Raw genomic sequence first — 19,215 nt, 5'->3', positions numbered from 1 at the left:
TGGTCACTCCTACCAATACCGTTATGGATAGATTTATCTACGACAAGCGGATTGGTGAGGATGAGGTTAAGTATGTTTCTCCCTCTAGTTGGTTCCCTCACCACCTGCTGCAGACCCAGTCTAGCAGCTATATTCTTTAGGACTCAGCCAGCTGGGTCAGTAGTGGTGCTACCGACTGTGAGTTGGTGTGTGAGACTTCACTGACAAGGGAAAAACAAGGAATTAAGGGATACGGTGGGAGCGCGGGTAAGTGGATCTGAGTCCACGAAAAGATCAGCCATGATCTTATTGAATGGCGGAGCAGGCTCGAGGGGCCGGACGGCCTACTCCTGGCTCCTAGTTCTTATGATCTTATGAAAAGAGGTGCTCTTTGGTCTTTCTTCTTTTCTGCCATTTCAGTCTCCACGGTACAGGGGAAGAAGCTGATTGGCGAGGAACTGGTAAGTTATTCTACTTAATACACTTATTACACTAGTAATTAGTTTGTAAAGCGAAGGTATGGCAGGGCAGTTCAGCCGAGTGGAATGTGCCTCCTGTGGTATGTGGCAAATTGTAGACGCACCATGTGTCCTTGACAAACACACCTGCAGCAAGTTTCACTGGCTGCAGAAGCTTGAGCTCCGGATTTTGGAACTCAAGCGGCAGCTGGAGTCACTGTGGTGCATCCGTGAAGCAGAGAACTATGTGGATGGCATATTTCAGGTGGTAATCACCCCGGAGCTTAAGCGAGTGCAGGCAGAGAGGGGCTGGCTGACTGTCAGACAGACAAGGAGGACAAGGCAGGAGTCCACATCCCACTTTCTAACCGGTATTCAGTTCAGAGTGCAGTGAGTGTCATGACCAGGGCATCATGGGTGGCTCAGCTATGCAAGGAGGGGGGAGAAAAGACAGGAGAGCAATAGTGGTCAGGATTCTATAGTCAGGGGAACAGAAAGGCGTTTCTGTGGTCGCAGACATGATTCCAGGATGGTATATTGCCTCCCTGGTGCAAGGGACATGGATATCACCAAGCGCACACAGAGCATTCTGGAGGACAAGGGTGCACAGCCAGAGGTCGTGGTCCACATTGGTACCAACAATATATGTAGAAAAAGTGATGAGGTCCTGCAGGCTGAGTTTAGAGAGTTAGGAACGAGATTAGCATGCAAAGGGAGTAATCTCCGGATTACTCCCAAGGCCACGTGCTAGTGAGTATAGAAATAGGAGAATACATCAGATGAATGCATGGATGGAGAGGTGGTGCAGGAGGGAGGGCTTCAGCTTTCTGGGACTTTGGGACTGGTTCTGGGGAAGGTGGAACCTGTACAAGCCAGACAGTCTATACCTAAACAGGACTGGGACGAATATCCTGGTAGGAAGGTTTGCTAGTGCTGTTGGAGATGCTTTAAACTAGTTTGGCTGGGGTATAGGAACCTGAGGGCAGTTTCAGATAGGGCAAATTCAGGGCAGGGAACAGGAGGCAGAAAAATTAGTGAGCGACTCAAAGACAGAAGAAGCATAAGTTAAAAACTGTGTAGCACAAGAATTTGGCAGCGTTGAAAAGTATTTATTTAAATGCAGAGAGTATAGCAAATAAAGCCGATGAGCTGAGGGCACAGACTTGGTTTAAAGAGGGGCAAGAATGGCAACTTAACATCCCTGGATATAGAGTTTTCAGGCGGGAGAGGAAGATAAAAAAGGAGGGGGTGTAGCATTATTGGTTAAGGAATCAATAACAGCTGTGAGGAGGGATGATATGCTAAATGAATCATCAAATGAGGCCATATGGGTTGAGTTCAAAATTATAAAATGGGCAGCCACACAACTAGGAGTGTACTAAAGACCACCAAATACTGAGAGGGAAATAGAAGAACAAATACGTCGACAAATTTCTGAGTGCAAAAACCATAGGGCAATAATAGTTGGGGTTTTCAACTACCCTAATATCAACTGGGATACAAATAGTGTGAGGGGCACAAAATTCTTGAACAGCATGCAAAAGAACTTTTTTAGCCAGCATGTAACAAGCCCAAACGAGAGAGGGCGGAATTCTAGATTTAGTCTTCAGAAATAAAGATGGCAAGTGGATGAAGTAGCAGATGGTGACCATTTAGGAGATAGTGACCATAATAGTTTTAGCATAAATCTTGGAAAAGGACAGAGATAGATCAGGAGTAAAAGTTCTAAATTGGGGGATGGCAAATTTTACAAAGCTGAGAGGTGATCTGGCGAAAGTGGACTGGTTACAGCTACTTGAATGAAAATCAGTGGCAAACCAGTGGGAGGCATTCAAAAGCAAGATTCTACAGGCACAGCATAGACATGTCCCCCCACAAAGATAAAAGGTGGTACAGCCAAATCTAGAGCCCCCTGGTTATCTAGAAGCATACAGGGTAAGTTAAAGCAGAAAAAGAAAGCTTATAACAGTTACAAAAAAATTAATACTTTAGAAAGCCTAGAGGAGTATAGAAGGTACAAGGGTGAAGTAAAAAAGGAAATTAGTAAAGCAAAGAAAGGACATGAAAAAATATTGGCAGGTAAAATCAAGGATAACCCAAAGATGTTTTATCAGTACATTAAGAGCAAGAGGATAACTAAGGAAAGGGTAGGGCCTATCAGAGATGTACAAGTGAACTTATGCGTGGATGCAGATAATGTGGGCAGGTTTCTTAATGAGTTTTTTTGTCTGTCTTCACAAAGGAGAGGGATGATGCAGACATTGTAGTAAAAGAGGAGGAGTGTGGAATATTAGATACGATAAGCAAAATGAGAGAAGTAGTACTACAGAGTCTGACATCCTTGAAAGTGGATAAACCGCCAGGGCCAGATGGATTGTATTCCAGGCTGTTAAAGGAAGTCAGGGAGAAAATAGCGGATGCTCTGTGGATCATTTTCAAATCCTCACTAGATACTGGCGAGGTACCAGAGGATTGGAGGTCTGCGAATGTTGTACCATTGTTTAAAAAGGGATAGGCTAAATAAATATAGGCCGGTCAGTCTGACCTCTGTGGTGGGTAAATTATTAGAATCTATTCTGAGAGATAGGATAAACTGCCACTTAGAAAGGCACAGATTAATCAGGGATAGTCAGCATGGATATGTTAAGGGAAGGTCGTGTCTTACTAACTTGATTGAATTTTTTGAGGAAGTAAAAAAGGAGGATTGATGTGGATAGGACAGTGTATGTTGTCTTCATGGATTTTAGTAAGGCATTTGACAAGGTCCTACATCGCAGGCTCATCAGAAAAATAAAAGCCCATGGAATACAGGGGAACATGACAAGTAGGATCCAAAATTGGCTCAGGAAACAAAGGGTAGTGGTCGACGGATGTTTTTGCGAATGGCAAGTGGTTTCCAATGGCCTTCCACAGGGCTCAGTGTTGGGTACCTTGCTGTTTGTGGCATACATTAATGATTTGGACTTAAATGTGGGAGGCATGATTGGGAAATTTGCAGATGACACAAAAAATTGGCCATGTAGTTAACAGGAAAAAGGATAGCCGTAAACTCCAAAATGATATCAATGGTTTGATTGAGTGGGCGGAAAAGTGGCAAATGGAATTCAATATGGAGAAGTGTGAGGTAACGCATTTGGGGAGGGCAAACAAAGCAAGTGAATACACAATAAACAGGAGGATATTGAGAGGGGTAGAAGAAGTGAGAGACCTTGGAGTGCAAGTCCACAGGTCCCTGAAGGTGGCAGGACAGGTAAAGTGCTGAAGAAGGCATATGGAATGCATTCCTTTATTGGCCGAGGTATAGAATACAAAAGCAGATGTAATGCTGGAACTGTATAAAATGCTGGTTAGGCCACAGCTAGAGTACTGTGTAAAGTTCTGGTCACATTACAGGATGGATATAATTGCTCTGGAGAGAGTACAGGAGAAGATTTACAAGTATGTTGCCAGGGCCTCAAAGTTGCAGCTATGAGGAAAGATTGGATAGGCTAGGGTTGTTTTCCTTAGAACAGAGGAGACTGAAGAGTGACTTAATTGAGGTGTATAAAATTATGAGGGGCCTAGATAGAGTAGACAGAAAGGGCCTGTTTCCCCTAGTGGAGTGATCAATTACTATGGGGCACAGGTTTAAGGCGATTGGTAGAAGGATTAGAGTGAACATGAGGAAAAACATTTTCACCCAGAGCGTGGTGGGTGTCTGGAATTCACTGCCCAGATCAGTGGTGGAGGCAGAAACTCTCAACTCATTTAAAAGGTAGCTGGACATGCACCTGCAATGCTGTAACCTGCAAGGCTACGGACCAGGTTCTACAAGGTGGGATTAGATTGGGCGGCTAGTTTTTTTAGCCAGCGCAGACACGATGGGTTGATTGGTCTCCTTCTATGCCATAACTTTTCTATGGTTTTATGAAGTCCATCCAGGCCTCGAGTGCTGCACGTGTAACTTCCTCCATCGAGAAATTGGTTGCTCCCAAGGAGAGCCTGATGCAGCAGACCATTCAGTGGCTGACGAAGATGCATGCAGGTCTGAATACCATCGCCTTGTCCATGAGCTCAATGCAGCGGTGGCAAGGCAAGAGGGGGACGAGGCACGTCGACTCTCCACCAGATCCTCGTCCCTCTCAGATTGGCAGAGAGGTACAAGCGTTCCTTGCAAATGTGGAGGAGCGACAGAGTTTCACATCTGGGAGCTCCTCTCAGGGTTCTTCTGGTGTGAGGAGCAGCTCCTCAGCCCCTCTGTCAGTGACGCCAGCACCTTCATCATCCTCAGCGAGAGGGCCATCCTGCACCTGTGCAGGAGGCCCTCAGTCTGTTGGGGCCCTCAAGGCTTCAAGCAGCCAGGAGGATGGCTGCCAAGGTTATCCCAAGCCAGTGGGCAAGGTCAGCAGCCTGCCTGCACCTCAGCTGGCAGTGCAGAGGAAAGCACCATGTAGGAGTGCCTGAAAAATATTCAAGAAGAGCACCTCGATGCACATGGGGATTCACGGGTGAGTGTACCTTCTAAATGGACAGAGTTGCATTTCGTGTCACATGGAATAAAGGAATGATGTTATCTCACTACATCTCCTTCCTATTGTTGATGCCTTTTGGGACTTCATTTAAACTCATCTACTCAAGGAGTTGGAAGTGAGGGATTAAGCCATGGGCGCTCAACACTTTGGCCTTGCCACTGTGCGATATGCACTTGGATGCTGCAGTGCAGAAGGAAGGAGGCGACAACAGGGCTGCTTAAAGGTAAGGCTTTTTTGGTATGGTTCCAGAAAGTGGTAAGGGTCATAGAATGCATGAATGTATAAGAGATTCTTGTGCCTCCCTTGCACACATCTTATGGGGCCACTCCTGCTGTCCCTGGGGTCCTTCATCTGGCACTGTCTGCACAGCATCCTCCTCATCGGAGGAGGCATTGCGCTCCACGATATCCTCAATGGTCACTGCCTTCCTGCTCTGTAGCACCAGGTTTTGCAGTGCACAGCAGACCACCATGCTACACAAGTCCCTTGCTAGGGCATACTGAAGGGCTCCACCAGATCAATTGAGGCACCTAAATCTCATCTTCAGGAGACCAATGGCCTGTTCAAGTTGACCTATGCAGGTGTTGTACCTCTCTGCATTCGTGCATGGGTTCGTCACAGGTGTCAGTAGCCATGTCATCTGTAGGCAGCCCTGGTCTCCTAGTATCCATCCCTGAAGTTGCACAGGGGGACGGAAAGTCTCTGGCACCTGGGACTGCCAAAGTAGGCGCTGTGGCTGTGTCCCAGCAAGCATGAACATGCATACTGGATCTGTTTGTGGTGTCGCAGACCAGTTGCACATTGAGCGAGTTGAAGCCCTTCTTGGTGGTGAAGACCTCAAGCTGGTCAGCGGGAGCCTTGATGGCCACGAGTGCAATCGAAGACACCCTGCACCTGGGGACATCCAGCGATGGCCCCAAACCCTATAGCCCTCTCAGCTTGACTGTTTGGATCAATGCAGATGCACATACAGTTTCCAGCCCTCCTGCTCACAGCAATGGTGACCTCCTTGATGCACTGCAGACTGCAAGGTTCCACACATATCCCCAGTTGATCCCTGGAATGATCAGGTGGTGTAGAAATTCAGTTTCACAGTGACCTTCAGCAACATTGGCATCGGGTGTCCACCAAGTCCCATAGGGCTCAGCTCATCCCACATCATGGCATACAGATCAATGACGGCCTCCCTGGAGAAGTGCAGTCTTCGAGGACACTACCACGGCGATATCTCAGTTGACCCTTAGCTGGTAGACCATGGAGGGTAACTCCTTCTGCGTGCAGGAGGCTATTGGCATGCCCACGTGTCTTTCTCTGGTGTGCCATTCCCAAGTTTGGCCCTCCTGCAAGGTTCCCAAGTTGCTGGCGTACCCCTGCCAGTGCCTGCACCTCTATCCCTCCACGTTGCTCCTCCTCTTCAACAGGGGCCCAAAAGCCAGGGTGAATGAGGCCCATACAGGTGTCCTCTGAGTGCAAGGCCTTCACAGCAAACAGCATTTCCCACACCCTCCCACCACCTTTCCCTCAAAAGCACTCTAGTATGGCTCCCCCATTGTGCTGACACCCTTGCCCACCACCCCCATCCCACTCCTGACTGCAATACCCAATGCTCTCCCTCCTCCACCTTCCCTGCCAAGCGACATGCCTCATCCAATGACTTCCCAGTGAGGCTGGCACTGAGCTTCCATCTCCTTGTCACTTCCTTTAATGAGGGAGGCTCTGAAGCGCTATAGTTTCCATGCGCCATTAGTTAAATCAGACCTAGTAAATAAAATTGCTGTCTATTCGGTTCTTGTATATCATCTTACCGCGCAAATGTGCATTGTCCACCCTCCATCTCGGCTGCTGGCAGTAAAATGCAAAAGGGACATTAAGACCTCAGACTTCCAGTTCAATGTCTTCCGTCCCTATTTTATGCGCCCCACACCTCCGTTCCCATCTCGAACGTAGGTCTGGAAAGAGATGTGGTGGTTTTTGTCGAGGTTCATGCCGAGCAGCTCTAACGCAGGACTGTGCTCCACGGGCTGTTCCCAGGGACGCACAACAAGATAAACATCAACTGCTGCTGGAGGACCATCAACTCAGTGAAAGACGCTGTTGGGTCTGCCCAAAACTTGCTCGTCTTCCAACGCAAAGAGTTGTCCACGACCAAGTGTTAAAGATGGGCACATTCCAAGGTCCAGAACTACATGCTGAGGGATGCACTAAAGCTTGGCTTAGCTGCCACAAAGGCTCAACGGGGAAAGGTCCTCCTGCCACAGTAAAGAGAGGGGCTGGAACCTGTCCTTAAGCCCCTCGGGCTGTATGCAGAGAAAGTTTTTGATATATAATGCAAATGCAGATCGTAAATATGACCTGGAATGGCAAGAGTGGTGAGGCACCTCATGTACAGTATTGAAAGAAATGGATCTTTTTCTCACTTTATGAACTGGCCAATTTGAATTATTTTGCATTTTATTTTACAATTTATAAATAAAGTATATTTTTGGAAAAATCTCCAGTGGTCCCTTAAAATTTATTCCCCTATTTCTACCACATTGTGTGTATTTTACATCACATTTTATATATCTTGCACAAGTTTCTATTACTGATGGCTGTGCTGTGAAAGTACTTCTGTGTTTTGTTAAATATATTTTTTGAGGATTCATTTTTGAAAGATTGAAGAAATGTTAAACTTGGGGGTTTTCAAAGAGAGTCATGTAAAGGCCACTTGACTTTGAAAAGAGAGATCTTGGTGTCCAGGTGCATAAATCACTGAAGGTTGCTAACCAGGTTAATAGGGCTGTCAAGAAGGCATATGGTGTGTTAGCTTTTATTAGTAGGGGGGTCGAGTTTCGGAGCCACGAGGTCATGCTGCAGCTGTACAAGACTCTGGTGAGACCGCAGCTGGAGTATTGCGTGCAGTTCTGGTCACCACATTATAGAAAGGATGTGGAAGCTATGGAAAGGGTGCAGAGGAGATTTACTAGGATGTTGCCTGGTATGGAGGGAAGGTCTTACGAGGAAAGGCTGAGGGACTTGAGGTTGTTTTCGTTGGAGAGAAGGAGGAGGAGAGGTGACTTAATAGAGACATATAAGATAATCAGAGGGTTAGATAGGGTGGATAGTGAGCGTCTTTTTCCTCGGATGGTGATGGCAAACACGAGGGGACATAGCTTCAAGTTGAGGGGTGATAGATATAGGACAGATGTGAGAGGTAGTTTCTTTACTCAGAGAGTAGTAAGGGCGTGGAATGCCCTGCCTGCAGCAGTAGTAGATTCGCCAACTTTAAGGGCATTTAAGTGGACATTGGATAGACACATGGATGAAAATGGAATAGTGTAGGTCAGATGGTTTCACAGCTCGGCGCAACATCGAGGGCCGAAGGGCCTGTACTGCGCTGTAATATTCTAATTCTAAAAAAAAAAGTCCCTAGAGATTTTTTTTTTTTTTTAAAGGGGCACAGAGAGGTCTTGTGAGAAAAACAAGCCTTTCCAGTAAGCCACTTGACTTCCAGACAAGAAGCCTTTCTGGGAAACCACCTGACTTCCAGCTCAGTAAACAACAGAGAACTCTGGCCACTCGGAAATGTTATTTACAAAGAAGTGACAGGTCAAGATTGATGCAGGTCAAAATGTTGAATTCTGTTGGTTTCACTTTTGCATTGTTTTGAGTAAGGATTGAAATGTATAAAAAGGAAGAGAACTTCCAAGGAGAAAAAGAGAACTTCCAAGGAAGGAGAGACCACATCCCAGCTTAGCTTTCTAGCATCTCTCTAAAAGACCCGAGAAATCCACTGTCTCAACTCATCTCTACTCATGTCTTTGAAGAAAAGCCTGCTAAATTAATTCTCAACACAACCTGAAAAGAACGGTTTTAAAAGATCCCAGTGATCTGTCTAATGTATACTTGGCGCCAGATTGTATGCCAGTTTTGGGACACAACATATTCATCTGCTGTTTCTTCAACAATGAGCAAGTATTCAGCCCAAATTTTTTTTTCTTTTTTTTTTGTAAAAGAGCTCTAAAACACAAATCCGTTTATTTTTCTGTTTAACCAGTGTATATGTGTGTGTGTGTGTGTGTGTGTGTGAGAAGGGCTATGATAAAAAGGGGACTTTAATATTTCAATCTGTGTGTTTATGCTTTACTTCATTACGGGTTAAGCTTTGTTTTATAATAAATCGCAAATTTGTTGTTTATTAAAGAAACCTGGTTGGTGTTTTTTATTCTGGGATAAAAATAGAGTCTATGATTGAACATATTGGTAAGTGGGAAAAAATTTTAATATATGGTGTGACCCGTAGAGAAGTAGAACCAGAACAAACAGTGCACTCCTCCTGCCTCAGTCATACCAGCTGACATTCCATAAAAGCAGTCAGTGTTAATTCAATGCAGGGTCCTTAAAACAAAACAACTTGCATTATATAGTGCCTTTAACGTTACAAAAACATTCCAAAACAAAAGGCTACAGAAGAAAAGAGAAATAAAGACTGCAGAACAATGGTTGGCAGTTAATTGTATAAAGATAAGATTCTTCTTACCTGAAGGCAAAGCAATGAGAATGGAAGACAATATAGAATAAAACATGAAGGCTTCCATGGTGACAGTGTCTGCTATACTTTTGAAGCCTCCCCCCCCACCCCCGCAACTCCCCTGATGACATAAAATGGTGTATTATATAACATGTTATTGAGTGCCTTTGAAATTATGACCTCACATGATATTATGATGTCACTGCCCTGCATTAGTCCAGTTACAGCTGTACTTTATAGTTGATCTGATATAACAATACAACAGTGTGACATCATAATTTGACAGAGCCTAAGTATGGGACACAAGCGGAAGACTGAAGAATGGTCAAACCATAAAATGAGAAAGAATTTCTCTGGGTTAATTCTGAAAAATAATGTATTTGCTTCTGCAAATTCTCTCTAAATCCGAACGGAGCATCTGTTTTTAGAGATTGCTTTGTCTGATTACAAAGAGCATGTGGCTGTGTCAGTATTACATCAAGGAGTTCTGGTAACCACAAATTACAAGACTAAAACCGGAGTAGTTTATGTACAAATAGTTTACAAGCCTTATTGCTTTGTATGCGACCTATATGGGCTGGATTTTCGTTAGGGGTTTGGGAACCAGATGCCCAGAGTATTTCCGGGCCCCGAACAGTGTTACTGTCATGGCACTATTTTTAAATGGAAATCAGTTATTTGTCCTGGAGACAGGAACTGGTCGCTGAGGGCACTCTTAAAAAGGCAAGCAGCAGCCATGACTGGGCCTGCCGTTGCCTTCAGTGATGCAGCACCAGGGAGATCAGAAGGCCTCTGTGGTCATCAGCTTGCGCCCCCAGGCAGCGCCCTGCTTCTCTGATGCCTCTCTGGAGGCACAAATAGATGCAGTATCCAAAAAGAAACTTTCCTCCTCAACCTCAGGAATGAGGCATCCGGCTCGCGAGACCAAGAGGGCACGGATGGAGATGGCAACGAACACATGCGAAGGACCTGGGTCCAATGCAGTAAAAAGTTCAATGACCTCTTGCAGTCTGGAAAGGTGAGTGGCCAGCAACTCCTGGTGCTTTGGGCACCAACTCTAAGCATAGGAATTCATGCAAACTAACCTCACGTTGTTGAGTAGGACCAGTTCTCATCAGGGTGGCACAGTGGCTAGCACCGCAGCCTCACAGCTCCAGCGACCTGGGTTCGGTTCTTAGTACTGCCTGCATGGAGTTTGCAAGTTCTCCCTGTGACCGCGTGGGTTTCTGCCGGGTGCTCCGGTTTCCTCCCACAGCCAAAAACTTGCAGGTTGATAGGTAAATTGGCCATTGTAAATTGCCCCTAGTGTAGGTAGGTGGTAGGAGAATTGAGGGAAGGTGGGGATGTAAGAGGGAATATGGGAGTAATGTAGGATCAGTACAAATGGGTGGTTGTTGGTCGGCACAGGCTTGGTGGGCCGAAGGGCCTGTTTCAGTGCTGTATCAATATGACTCTATGATGGCCACTTACTTGTGTCTCCCACAGGGCCAGCAGCAGAGTGGTGCCAAAGTGCACCAGCTGTGGGAGGAATCCACGGAACCTGCACTGTCACATTATACCTCTGCACCTACCACCAGCACAGACAGACACACTCATCTCGGTTAGGCCACACGTTAGAGCAGAAAGAGAAGCACTGGATGAACCTCACAGCACATACTAGCAGAAGGAGGAGGGTGAGGCAGAGTCACCTGTGATCAGTGCCCCTCGAAGGACAGAGGACAGACACAGCTATGCTTTGCTAGGCAAAGATGCTGGGCCTCGGGTGTCACAGACAAGGAGGGCCCTTCCTCGAAAACTAGAGGCAGATAAATTCCCATTTGTCAGAGTTCTGAGGCCTTGAGAAGCCATGAGCAGGCAATGGAGGAGACCATGCAGCACATGTGCTCTGTCATGACCCAGGGATTCAATTGCCTGAGCTCCTCATTGAGCGATTAGGCAATCTCTTGTGCAGAACTACTCTGTACTCAAGCAGGGGCAGTGTGCTAATATACTGGGTGAAACTTTCTGTAACACTGACACTGTCGCTGATGGCACATAGAATGGATGCCAGCTGCATCCCAGTCGATGGTCGCTTTCAGCATCTTCGGGTGCCAGGAAAGGGCTGAGGTGGTCCTAGCAGCAGACGAAGGGGCCATCCTTCAGGATGCACTGGTGTCACCCTTCGGCCCCTTTCCCCCACCAAAACAGGAGCCACCTGTGTACCAGAGCCCGATGACTGAGGTAGCCCCTGCCATGACACAGGTACGGAAGCCTGCAGCAGATCCTACACTGGCACCTCCAAGACAAGAACAGAAGTCATGGGCATCTCAGCCGATGGCAGGGAGTAGGGAGCAAGCTGCCTCCGCCTCATCTTCGGGCACAGGGGGAGCACCCCATTGAAGTGTTAGCAAGAGGAAAGCACCAGGGTATTGAAGTCATTTAGTGGATCACCTGAATGCTATTATCTACATGTGATTGTAATGTCTTTTGCCTCACCACTCTAACAGGTGTGTTGTTTTTGTTTCATTTCAAAAGGGGGAGTTTGCATTATGGGGCAGGTGGCAGTGACGTGTTGGACAATGGCGGATGGAAGAATCCTCCATCTGCATGTTCTTGGCTGCCAATGCGACCTTGCAGTTAAGGGTCATAGTGCTGAAACAGCTCTATAAGCTGGAAGGTGAGTTGGGGTGGGGGGTGGGGTTAAATCAGCCACAAGTCTCAAGGGAGATCAGGTAATCAAAGTGCCCTTGCTGCCATGCCAGCCTGTAGTACACCCTAAGGTTTGGGACAGCATGGCCAGGCAACCTCTGTTGCCTGGGCGCCTGCCACCTCTGGAGTGGTCCCTTCCTCCTCAGAGCTGGAGTTGCATTCCAGCTACTCCTCTTCATCATCTGCAGGCCTCTTTCCAGTGTCATGTTATATGCAGCACAGCAGACGATCACGATGTGTGACACTCTGGCTGGCTGGTATTGGAGGGCACCACCTGACCAGTCAAGGCAACAGAAGCACATCATCAAGAGGCCAATGGTCGGTTCAATGCAGGTCCTCGTTAGGAGATGGCTCTGGTTGTAGCACCTCTCCCCATATGTGTCTGGGCCTTGAACAGGGGTCAGCAGCCACCTCCTTAGAGGATAACCCTTTTCCCCCAGCAGCCAGCCACAGTCTGGATGTGGGCCTGAAGAGGTGCAGCACCTGGGACTCTTGCAGGATCAAAAAAAATGTCATGATAGCTGCCCAGGAACCAGGCGCATACCTGCAAGATTCACTTCCTGTGGTCAAAGACCAACTGGACATTCAATGAATGGTAGCCCTTCCTTTTGAGGAATCTGACTGGCTGATGTGCCTTAATGGCTACGTGGATGACCCCCTAGACCTGAGGGAATCCATTAATGGCAGAAAAGCTCAAAGCCCATATGTGTCAATGAGGATGCAGTCCCCCTCCCTATGGAATATGGCACTGGTGGCCCGATGAGCTCCTGATTGCAAGATGCCACCTAGGTCTGCAGCAGATCCCTAGAACAAGCCAGTTGCAGAAAGGTTTAGGGCAGTGGTGACTTTAACAACTGCAGGTAAGAGACTGCCATGGGGGCCGTGAGGCATGAGTTATTTTGAATCAGGGCACAAAGGTCCAAGATGGGCGGCACAGTGGTTAGCACCGCATCCTCACAGCTCCAGCGACCCAGATTCAGTTCTAGGTACTGCCTGTGCAGAGTTTGCAAGTTCTCCCTGTGACCAAGTGGGTTTCTGCCGGGTGCTCTGGTTTCCTCCCACAGCCAAAGACTTGCAGGTGGATAGGTAAATTGTTCATTGAAAATTGTGCCTAGTTTAGGTAGGTGGTAGGAGAATGTTGGGGATGTGATAGGGAATATGGGAATAACGTAGGATTAGTATAAATGGGTTGTTGGTCAACACAGACTCAGTGGGCCGAAGGGCCTGTTTCAGTGCTGTATCACTCTATGACTCTACCGTCTGCCCAGTAGGCATAGCCTCCTACGGCACTGGCGCTCTGGCATTTTCAGTAGATCCAATGTCTTGTGTAGTGCCTTCCTCCACTTATAGGCCCCCACTGTGCTCCTCTAGCCTCCTGCCGTCCAGGAGGATGCATCTGCCGCAGCTCATCTTGGCTGCTCTGTCAAATGTCACAGCAGTCTGTTCCCATCTGGCCTCCTCAGCTGGACTTTGTGCGTTCACCAGGCCTTCCCCGGTCGACCCAGGTGCCCAAGTGTTGTCAGTGGGCTCATGTTGCTTTGCAGATGTGAAAAAAGCAAGTCTGCCAGTTCCAGAATGGCTATTCTGTAGAATCTTTGGAGCAGCTGAGCTTTATTATGTGCCTCTGCATTACTTTAAATAGCCCTTCCCATAGCCTTCATGGCCCCCGCAATGCGCACCCTACTGTATTCCAAACATGGCATTCTCCCATCCCCTTCCTTTAAAAACTGAAAACTGCTGCTGACAAGCCTGTTAATAAGATCCTCAATGAGCTCAACAAGCACTTAATTGGAGGTGCACAGGGTTGCTGTTCCCTACCACCTGGCATCCCTTTAAAAATGGCATTGTGTTCTGGAGGCATTCTTCCAATTGCGTTCACACACAGCGGGCTTTGGAAATCCAGCCCCATAGCTTTGGAGTATTTTAATATGGTGAATGCAATTTAATTCACCCCGCCCCATCCCCACCCCCCACACACACAAACACAATTATCTTGTTATACTAAAGTACTTAACATTTAGAATAAACAGTGAATTGCGAAAGACAGTTTTATAAAGACACGCAATCACAATGCATTATACAGTAGAACTATGCTTAAAATTCAACTTCTTCCCATCCAGCATGAACCAAAAATACACATGACAAAAATGCACATACCCAGTCTGCAATTTCCATTCATTACTTTTAGTGAATAGAAAATCATAGGCTCAGTAGGGTGGCGCAGTGGTTAGCACCGCAGCCTCACAGCTCCAGCGACCCGGGTTTGGTGCTGGGTACTACCTGTGTGCAGTTTGCAAGTTCTCCCTGTGATCGTGTGGGTTTCCTCCAGGTACTCCGGGTTCCTCCCACATACCAAAATCTTGCGGGTTGATAGGTAAATTGGCCATTGTAAAAATTGCCCCTAGTGTAGGTGGGTGGTAGGAGAATTGAGGGAAGATGGGAATGTGAAAGGGAAAAATGGGATTAATGTAGGATTAGTATAAATGGGTGGCTGGTGGTCGGCGTGGACTCGGTAGGCCAAAGGGCCTGTTTAGGTGCTGTATCTCTCGATGACACTACAGCCCGAGTCCTAAAGGACATAGCTGCTAGACTGGGTATGCAGCAGGTGGTGAGGGAAAAACATACTTGACCTCGTCCTCACCCATCTGCCTGCTGCAGATGCATCTGTCCATGACAGTATTGGTAGGAGTGACCACCACACAGTCTTTGCAGATTTGAAGTCCCGCCCTCACTTTGAAGATACCCTCCAAAGTATTGTGTGGCACTACCACTGTGCTAGATGGGACAGATTTCGAACAGATCTCGCAAACCAAATCTGGGCATCCATGAGGCGCTGTGGGCCATCAGCAGTAAAATTGTACTCAACCACAATATGTAACCTCACGGCCTGGTATATTCCCCACTCTATCATTACCATCAAGCCAGGAGACCAACCCTGGTACAATGAAGAGTGCAGGAGGGTATGTCAGGAGCAGCACCAGGCACACCTCAAAATGAGGTGTCAACCTGGTAAAGCTACAACACAGGGCTACTTGCGAGCCAAACTGCGTACGCAGCATGCGATACAGCTAAGCAATCCCATAAACAACGCATCAGGTCTAAACTCTGCAGTTCTGCCGCAAATGGTGGTAGACGATTAAACAACTAACTGGAGAGGTCTTCTTTGGCCTCCTTGTCTCGAGAGACAATGGGTAAGCGCCTGGAGTGGCTATAAAGGCCAATTCTAGAATGACAGACTCTTCCACAGGCGCTGCAGATAAAATCGGTTGTCAGGGCTGTTACACAGTTGGCTCTTCCCTTGCGCTTCTGTCTTTTTTCTTGCCAACTGCTAAGTCTCTTTGACTCGCCACACTTTAGCCCCGCCTTTATGGCTGTCCACCAGCTTTGGCGATCACTGGCAACTGACTCCCACAACTTGTGATCAATGGTACAGGACTTCATGTCGCGTTTGCAGACATCTTTAAAGCGGAGACATGGACGGCCGGTGGGTCTGATACCAGTGGAGATGCTCGCTGTACAATGTGTCCTTGGGGATCCTGCCATCTTTCATGCAGCTCACCTGGCCAAGCCATCTCAAGCGCCACTGGCTCAGTAGGGTGTATATGCTGGGGAAGTTGGTCACCTCGAAGACTTCTGTGTTGGAGATATAGTCCTGCCACCTGATGCCAAGGATTCTCCGGAGGCAGCAAAGATGGAATGAATTGAGTCGTCGCTCTTGGCTGACATACGTTGTCCAGGCCTCACTGCCGTAGAGCAAGGTACTGAGGACACAGGCTTGATACACTCGGACTTTTGTGTTCTGTGTCAGTGCACCATTTTCCCACACTCTCTTGGCCAGTCTGGACATAGCAGTGGAAGCCTTTCCCATGCGCTTGTTGATTTCTGCATCGAGAGACAGGATACTGGTGATAGTTGAGCCTAGATGGTGAACTCTTGAACTCCAGAGTGTGGACGCCAATATTGATGGATGGAGCATTTCTGACGTCCTGTCCCATGATGTTTGTTTTCTTGAGGCTGATGGTTAGGCCAAATTCGTTGCAGGCAGCTGCAATCCTGTTGATGAGTCTCTGCAGACACTCTTCAGTGTGAGATGTTAATGCAGCATCGTCAGCAAAGAGGAGTTCCCTGATGAGGACTTTCCGTACTTTGATCTTCGCTCTTAGAAGGGCAAGGTTGAACAACCTGCCACCTGATCTTGTGCGCAGGAAATTTCCTTCTTCAGAAGACTTGAACGCATGTGAGAGCAGCAGGGAGAAGATCCCAAACAGTGCAGGTGCGAGAATACAGCCCTGTTTCACGCTACGCAGGATAGGAAAGGGGTCTGATGAGGCGCCGCTATGTTGAATTGTGCCTTTCATATTGTCATGGAATGAGGTGATGATACTTAGTAGCTTTGGTGGACATCCGATCTTTGCTAGTAATCTGAAGAGACCACGTCTGCTGACGAGGTCAAAGGCTTTGGTGAGATCAATGAAAGCAATGTAGCGGGGCATCTGTTGTTTTCGACATTTCTCCTGTAGCTGGCGAAGGGAGAACAGCATGTCAATGGTGGATCTCTCTGCTCGAAAGCCACACTGTGCCTCAGGGTAGACACGCTCAGCCAGCTTCTGGAGCCTGTTTAAAGCGACTTGAGCGAAGACTTTCCCCACTATGCTGAGCAGGGAGATTCCACGGTAGTTGTTGCAGTCCCCGTGGTCACCCTTGTTCTTATAGAGGGTGATGCTATTGGCATCGCACATGTCCTGTGGTACTGCTACCTCATCCCAGCACAGGCAAAGTAGTTCATAGAGTGCTGAAAAGTATAGCAGGCTTGGCACTCTTGATTATTTCAGGGGTAGCGCCGTCCTCCCCAGGGGCTTTTCCACTGGCTAGAGAATCAATGGCATCACTGAGTTCCGATTTTATTAGCTGTTCGTCCAGCTCATCCATGACAGGCAGAGACTGGGCTGCATTGAGGGCGGTCTCAGTGACATTTTCCCTGGAGTACAGTTCTAGGTCGTGCTCCACCCAGCGGACCATTTGCTTGTGTTGGTCAGTGATTCTGTCTCCTGATTTAGACTTGAGGGGGGCGATCTTCTTGATGGTTGGCACAAAAGCTCTCTTAATGCAGTCATACATTCCTCTGATGTTTCCGGTGTCGGAGGCCAGCTGAATATGACTGCATAGGTGTTGCCAGTAGTCATTTGCACAGTGCCTGGCTGTTCTTTATGTAGCGGTTTTGGCTGCTTTAAGTGCTACAGATGTTAACTCGCTGGGGACTTTCTTGTAGTTCAACAGTGCAATGCGCTTAGCGGCTATGACAGGTTCCAGCTCTTCAAAGTGAGATTGAAACCAAACTGCGTTCTGCTTCACACGTTTGCCATAGGTGGTCATTGCTGAGCCATAGATGGCGCCTCTGATGTGGGCTCAATTAGTCTCAGCATCCCTTGTAGGGGTGTTTTGAAGGGCTTTTTCAAGTGGATTTAGAAACTTATGTAACAGCTGTGGATAAGGTAACTCCACAAATATCCACATCCTCAATGATGAGACAGCACAGCACATCAGTGCGAAAAATAAGGCTGAAGCATTTACAACAATCTTCAGCCAGAAGTGCCAAGTTGATGATCCATTTCAGCCTCCTCCTGAAGACCACAACATCACAGATGCCAGACTTCAGCCAATTTGATTCACTCCACGTGATATTAAGAAATGACTGAAGGCACTGGATACTGCAAAGGCTACAGTAAACGACTAAAGGTCCTGACAATATTCCGGCAATAGTACTGAAGACCCGTGCTCCATAAACTTGCCGCGCCCCTAGCCAAGCTGTTCCAGTACAGCTACAACACTGGCATCTACCCTGCAATGTGGAAAATTGCCCAGGTATGTCCTGTACACAAAAAGCAGGACAAATCCAACCCAGCCAATTACCGCCCCATCAGTCTACTCTCAATCATCACTAGAGTGATGGAAGGTGTCATCAATAGTGCTATCAAGCGGCACTTGCTTAGCAATAACCTGCTCAGTTTGGGTTCCGCAAGGGCCACTCAGCACCTGACCTCATCACAGCCTTGGTTCAAACATGGACAAAAGAGCTGAACTCAAAAGGTGAGGGGAGAGTGACTGCCCTTGACATTAAGGCAGCCTTTGACCGAGTATGGAATCGAGGAGCCCTAGCAAAACTGAAATCAATGGGAATCGGGGTAAAAACTCTCCGCTGGTTGGAGTCATACCTAGCGCAAAGGAAGATGGTTATGGTTGTTGGAGGTCAATCATCTCAGCTCCAGGACATCGCTGCAGGAGTTCCTCAGAGTAGTGTCCTAGGCCCAACCATCTTCAGCTGCTTCATCAATGACCTTCCTTCAATCATAAGGTCAGAAGTGGGGATGTTCGCTGATGATTGCACAATGTTCAGCACCATTTGTGACTCCTCAGATACTGAAGCAGTCCGTGTAGAAATGCAGCAAGACCTGGACAATATCCAGGTTTGGACTGATAGCGGCAAGTAACATTTGTGCCACACAAGTGCCAGGCAATGACCATCTCCAACAAGAGAGAATCTAACCACATTCCCTTGACATTCAATGGCATTACCATCACTGAATCCCCCACTATCAACATCCTAGAAGTTACTATTGACCAGAAACTGAACTGGAGTAGCCATATAAATACTGTGGCTACAAGAGCAGGTCAGAGGCTAGGAATCCTGCGGCGGGTAACTCACCTCCTGACTCCCCAAAGCCTATCCACCGTCTACAAGACACAAGTCAGGAGTCTGATGGAATAGGGTGCCAGTCAAGCGGGCTGCTTTGTCCTGGATGGTGTCGAACTTCTTGAGTATTGTTGGAGTTGCACCCATCCAGGCAAAGCAGCTCACTTGACTGGCACCCTATCCACAAACATCACTCCCTCCACCACCATCAGACAGTGGCAGCAGTGTGTACCATCTACAAGATGCACTGCAGCAACCAAGGCTCCTTAGACAGCACCCTTCCAAAACCGTGACCTCTACCACCTAGGACAAGGGCAGCAAATGCATGGGAACACCACCACCTCCAAGTTCCTCTCCAAGTCACACATCATCCTGACT

The sequence above is a fragment of the Heterodontus francisci genome, chromosome 32 (assembly GCF_036365525.1).
Source record: "Heterodontus francisci isolate sHetFra1 chromosome 32, sHetFra1.hap1, whole genome shotgun sequence".
Classification (NCBI taxonomy): Eukaryota; Metazoa; Chordata; class Chondrichthyes; order Heterodontiformes; family Heterodontidae; genus Heterodontus; species Heterodontus francisci.
The sequence above is the reverse complement of the archived record's forward strand: the minus strand, read 5'-3'. Positions refer to the sequence as shown.